This window comes from Cavia porcellus, unplaced genomic scaffold (genome assembly GCF_034190915.1).
Source record: "Cavia porcellus strain 051 isolate PalLab524CR breed Dunkin Hartley unplaced genomic scaffold, mCavPor4.1 scaffold_2, whole genome shotgun sequence".
Taxonomy (NCBI): Eukaryota; Metazoa; Chordata; class Mammalia; order Rodentia; family Caviidae; genus Cavia; species Cavia porcellus.
Window position 1 is genome coordinate 77,749,782 of NW_026947485.1, and position 6,595 is coordinate 77,756,376.

The following is a 6,595-nucleotide window of genomic DNA, read 5'->3' on the forward strand; positions in this document are numbered from 1 at the left end:
CAATGTTTACACACTTCACTGTTAGAATTCAAGAAGTAGGACTGGGGATTTAGTCTGCCTCCTAATCCTTGCGCACTTCCCCTTATGCTGCACTTTGTAATCTTACCTCTTCAGCTTTGATTCATAATTTTTCCTATCCTGCTAATCAGCACCTTGTTGCGCCCAACGGATTTAGCTCAGTGGCATAACTGCCTGCCTGGCAAGTGTGTGGTTGTGAGTTTGATCCCCAGTATAAAAAAAAAAAAATTCAAGAAGTAGTTGAGGAAAGACAGAAGAGTATCAGTAAAAGAAAATAAAAAAGAAAGGTAAGACACCTAAACAGTAAAAAAAGAAGGAAGAACGACAAGGAGAATGAAAAAGGAAAGAAGAAAGGAAAAAAGGAGATCAGGGAAAGAGAGGAGAAAAAAAGCTCCAACACAAAACACAATCACAGTATAAAAAACCAAACAAGATGACATCCAACCAGTCAGGAAAGGGGTAGTTGATCAGGCAAATAGGTGAGAATAAAAAGTAGTACGGTATCTCTTGTTTACAGTTCTGTGACAGTGTCCATGTTGTATCCCAGAGATGTGTTGGGTATGGAGCTGACCTTGGCCTCTGGATGTAGGGGCTGGGACTGGCCTTCTGTTGGTGGGATTCTCCAGGGCCCAACTGCTGGCTCCTCCTGCTGCTTCAGACTCTTCCACGTGGCTGGTCTTGTGGGTTTCTCCACCCTTCAAAGGCATGTGTGTGCCTGGGCACGGGGGTGCCAGCTGTCTTGGGTCTCGGGGCACTGGCTGGCTTGTACTATTACTGTTGCTTTGGACTTTTTCCTAGTCACTGGTCCCACCTGTCCATTCTGCACAATCTAGCCAAGGTCCTACAGCGTCATTGGCTTTCCCTCTGCCATTTCTGCGCCATCCCTAGACCCCTTCTTGCTTACCAGTTTCTTAATCTTAGTGCCCCAAACTTCACTGCTGCTGACAGCTGGCTATGCCTCCCATCTCGACCGCCCTTCTTAAATGGGCACCCTTGTGACTATTATGGCAAATGAACGTTTAAATTCCTCTGCAGACAATACCACTTGTTGGTGGGCTGCTAGGCAGTATACAGGGTACTCCAGGAACCTATGTTTACTCTGCCTCCTACTCCTTGCACACTTCCCCTTATGCTGTACTCTGTAATCTTACCTCTTCAGCTTTGAGTCATAATTTTTCCTATCCTGCTAATCAGCACCTTGTTGCTCCCAATGGAACCTAGTTTGCCCGTACTTCTGGTATAACTCCTTGTTCTATGCATCACCTGTTCACCTAGCGCCCTGAGCTTTGCATATTGGTCCATATCTTTCCCCAAGTGTATTGGTACTCTAGAGATAATGGTAAGAGTCATTTGTTCCCTAGCTTTGACTTAAAGAGTCTGGTCCAAATAACATTATACAGATTTAATGCAATCCTGATCAAAATGCTAACAGCATATCCCATAGAACTAGAGAAATCAATACTGAAATTCATAGGAAACTGGAAGAGATCCAAAACAGCAAAAACAATGCTGGTCAACAAAAGAAGGCAGAGGCATTACAATCCTTAACTTGAAGTTATATCACAAAGCTACTGTGATAAAAAACAGCATGGTACTGACAAAAAACAGACCTAACAATGAATGGAACAAAATACAAGCTGTGGAAGCAATTCTAAGCACACTCAGCTACCTTATCTTTGACAAAGGGCCCAAATGCCTTACTGGAAGACAGCCTCTTTAATAAAAGGTGCTGGGAAAATTGGCTTTCCACATGCTAAAGATTGAATTTAAGCTGGGCATGGTGGCTGACACCTGTAATCCCAGCACTTGGGAGGCGGAAGCAGGAGGATCATTGCGTAGGCTACAAAGTGAGCTCAAGGCCAGCCTGAATTGCATGGTGAGACCCTGTCTCAAAAAGACAAAAGAAAAAAAAAAAAGATTGTACTTAGACTTATATCTCTCATTATGTACTGAAGTAAAAATGGATCAAAGATTTAAATATGAAAATACAAACACCTAATTTTTTGGAATATAGAATAGGCAATACAACTTTGAAGATAGAGGTGTAGGCAAAGACTTTATGAACAAAATCCCACTTTGCACCAGAAATATGGCACAGAATCAATAACTGGGATCACATCAAATTAAAAAGCTTTTGTCCAGCAAAAAATCTACCACCAGAGTGAAGATATAGCACTCAGAATGGGAAAAATTTTTACTAGCTCTTAGGCAAAGAACCAGTATCTAAAATATATAAAGAACTCAAAAAAATCAGGCTCATTCAAATTTAAAGATCCAGTGTAAAAATGGGCATCCGAAATGAATACACACCTCAGATGAAGAAGTGTGAACAGCAAATAAATATATGATAAATGTTCAGCATCACTGGTTCCTCAAGAACTGGAAATTAAAGCAACACTGAAATTTCATCTTTTTTGGTACCAGGAATCAAACTCAGGACCTCCTGCTTGCTTGCCAGGATGAGCTAGATCTCACCCTAGAAGAATGGATGTCATCAAGAATTCAACCAATAACAGATGCTCGTGAGGGTGTGGGGAAACAGAAACAGATTTCTGTTGTTGGTGCGAGTGTAGATTGGTGCAACCACTATGGAAATCTGTATGGAGATTCCTCAAAAAACGAAAACCAAGCCAGGCATAATGAAGCACACCTGTAATCCCAGCATTTGGAAGGCTGAGACAGGAGAATTATTGTGAATTTGAGACCAGCCTGAGCTACAAACTGAACTCAAGGCCAGCCTGAACTGCATAGCAAGACTCTAACTCAAAAAGTCAAAACAAAGCAAAGAAAAAAACCCCCTAAAATCAGAAGTTCCATTTGACCCAGCTAATCTCAACTTCTAGGCACTTTCCTGAAAGAAAAGAATTCAGAACAGAGATATATGCACACCCATGTTTATAGCAGCACAGTTTGTAATTGTTAAAGCTTGGAAACAGCCCAAATCCCCATCAACGGATGAATGGATAAAAATGTGGCTTTTTAATATGATGGAATACTACTCTGCCAAAAAGGATAGACTTGAAGCAGTTCTAGAAAAATGGATGCACCTTGAGACCATACTCTGAAGTGAAATAAATTGGACAAAAATCTAAATTCCATATTGTTTCTCTGGTGTGTAAATAAGGTAAAAGTGTAAATAAGGACCAAAATATATAATAGATATCAGGAAATGGTATGAAAATGTTCAAATATGGAGCACAAAGGCAGTGAAAGAAAGGAAGGGACAAGAAAAAAAGAGAATGGAAGGAAAAAATGGGAACAAGGCTTTTGTAAATAAGAAGGGGAACAGCACTCAGGAGGCTGAGGCAGGAGCATTGTTGCTAGTTTGATACCAGCCTGGGGTTTGAAGTGAGCTCAAGGCCAGCCTGAACTGCATAGCAAAACCCTGTCTCAAAAAAGAAAAGAAAAAGAAAAAGAAAAAAATGATCCTCCTGTCTCGGCCTCCCCTGGGATTACAGGTGTGCGCCACCATGCCCAGCTTGTTGATCTAACACAAAGTGGTAAAACATCTTTCCAGTGACATACCTGGGCTTGTCATTCATGGCACCTCTCTACCTAAATGTTCAATTAACTACCAATTAATATTGTTTTAAAAAAATTATTTTATTTTTTCCAAGCCCATTTATCTCAAGGTGAAAAAAGAGAAAGAAAAAAATTGAAACTAAATTTCAAAGCATGTCCATCGGGGCAACAATGGTACATACATTGCACATTGCCATCCCCAAATCATTCACCCAGAGCACAAGACGTCTGCATTCAACTGTCCAAACAATGCCTGCACAAATCTTTCTCTTCAGTGAACTCAGAGAAATCCTTAGGGTAACTATCTTAACTATTTTTTATATACATATACATACACATGTTGTTCTTTCAGCTTGTTATACTGAGAGAATACGTTTACACATGGGTGTCTGATTTATTTCACTTGTGAGCATGGTCTCAAGTTGCATTCATTTACCTATATAAGTTCCAGTGTATCCTTTTTATGGCTAAGTAGTATTCCATTGTATAAAAATACCACATCTTTTTTTTATCCATTCCAGTTAATGGGCATTTAGGTTATTCCCAAGATCTGGCTACCAGAAATTCTGCTGCTATAAACGTCATACTCTATGGTATGATGCTTTTAATTTTTTTTTGGAAGATACTCAGAAAGGAATAGCTGGGTTGAATGAGACCTCCACTCCTAGTTTTTTGAAGAATTCCAACACTGATTTCCACAGTGGTTGCACCAGTCTGTCCCACCACCAACAGTGGAGAGGGTTCCTTTTTCCTTACAGCCCCTCCAGCATTTGTTGTCTGATTTCTTGATAATAGTTATTCTTTCTTGGGTGAGGTGGAATTTCAGCGTTGTTTTAATTTGCATCTCTTGAATGACCAGTGATGTTGAACATTTTTTCACATATTTATTTGCTGTTTGTGTACTTCATCTGAGAAGCGTACATTCACCTCAGTTGCCTTTTTTTGGATTGGGTCTTTAAATTTGGGAGGACTGATTTTTTTGAGTTCTTCATATGTTCTTGATAATAATTCTTTATCTGCGGAATAGCTGGAAAACATTTTCTCCCAAATTGTGGGTTGTTTTTTCACTCTGTTGGTGGTTCTACTTGCTGTGCAAAAGCTTTTCAATACGGTGAGATCCCAGTTGTTGATTCTTTGTGATAGCTCCTGTACAATCAGGATTTTGTTCATAAAGTTTTTGCCTACACCAGTGTCTTCAAGAGTTTTACCTACTCTATCTTCCAGCAGATTTATGTGATGTGAAAGATTTGTGTCCAGTTTTATGTCATTGTGTTGGAGATGAGAAGTTGTTGCTTGTTAGGCCTTGTCCCTGGTTCTTTGGCACTGTGCCACTGTATTTCTGTGACCCTTAATTAATCTCAGTCATGGAATATCAGGACCAACAGCTGTTTAGAACAATTATGTCAATTTTGGCTCTAGTGGTACCAATAGCATCAAACACAGCCTAGAAAACAAAAACTGAGCTAACCTTTAATTTGCAACTCTTAACCTTATGAACCAGATTTGTGATTATATAACAAAATATAAAACAAGCCAGATAATTATATGCAATATTTAAGTCTACAATGTACCAACTTCATCCTCCAAGATTAAAATAGAGAAGTGGAAGAAGACAAAGAAATTAGTAGTTTGGAGGACAAAGGGGCATCACAAAAACTTGGGGAAACTGATGCAGAAGACTGAAGGGAAAGAAAAATGGAAGACATAAAAGGAAGAGAAGATTCACACCCACAAAGAGGTTAGGAACCACTTTCACAATCATACAAACAAAGAAGGAGAAAGAGAAAAAAAATGAGAAAAACAAACAGTCCACTTCCAGGATTCTCTCTGGGTTCACTAGCAGACAGTCTGTGGCAACAGATACCTGAATTGTGCAGCTCTGTCCCAGTAAACCAGCAGCTGCTTTATGGCAGTGTAGTAGATAACCTCGGAGGCCTGCCTTGAGGCCAGACTCATTGGGCTCGGTCGCAGTCAAGCAATTTCCATGGGTCTGTGCCCAGCTGGAAGCTGCTAGAGGAAGCGGCAGCAGCTCTGGGTTCTGGGCTTCTCCAGCCCATCTCCAAAATGGCTCCAGCTAATCTCTCTCTCCCACGGAGGACTAAGTCCTCTGCACTCACCATCAACCAGTACAGTCCTCCATGTCTGCTGCTCCCCTCCACTGCTTGTCTCTCTGCAGAGGCCTCCAGGGTTGCCAGGTGTCACCATGACCCTGTGTCCCCAGGTTTGAACAACTCCTCATGCACTGAGTCCCATCTCAAAGGCAAAGGCTCCGCTAGCTACTACCTTTTTTGGGCTTCAAGTTTCACTTCAGATTCTTCCTGGGTTCAGGGAACTGACTTCCTTCTTGTCTTCCTCACAGTGCTATAATCCCACATTTGGACGATGACTCTCAGCGAGCCTGCTTTCTCTGCTGCTTACTGCTCCATCATCTTCCCTGAAGTCCCAGTTAATTTTCAAGTTAATTACTGAATATACAATCAAAATAATAACAGTTTAAGGATTCTGAGGAAAAGGATTTCCTATCTCTTAAGTGTGTACAATCTGATTCAGGTTCTGTCTCGGCTAGTGTGGTGTAAATGCTAACTCATTCTTGCTCATCTCTGCCTCTGCCCCCAGTACCTTATGTTCCATTTTTTAACTTTTTTGCAAAAGCCCAGGTTGGCCTTGAGCTAACCATTCTCCTGCCTCCACCTCCTGAGTGCTAGAATTGCAGATGTGTGCTATCACACCTGGCTTCATATTCTTCATTCAGATACACAATTGTATTAATTTTATATTTCCATCTCGAGATCACTCTGAACACCGTGATTGAAGTTATTTGGCCAAATATTTTCACAATACGTTTTTTTTTTTTTTTTGGTCTTTTTCCTTTTTATCGGTACCAGGGACTGAACTCACGACTGCCTGCTTGCCATCCCTGTGTTAAGGGAAGCTGAAGCAGGAGGATCACAAATTCTAGCCCAGCCTGGGTAACTTAGTGAGATGCCGGTCTCATAATTAAAAACTAAAAAGTGGCTGGTGACACTGCTCAGTGAGAAGTCCTACGGTCAATCCT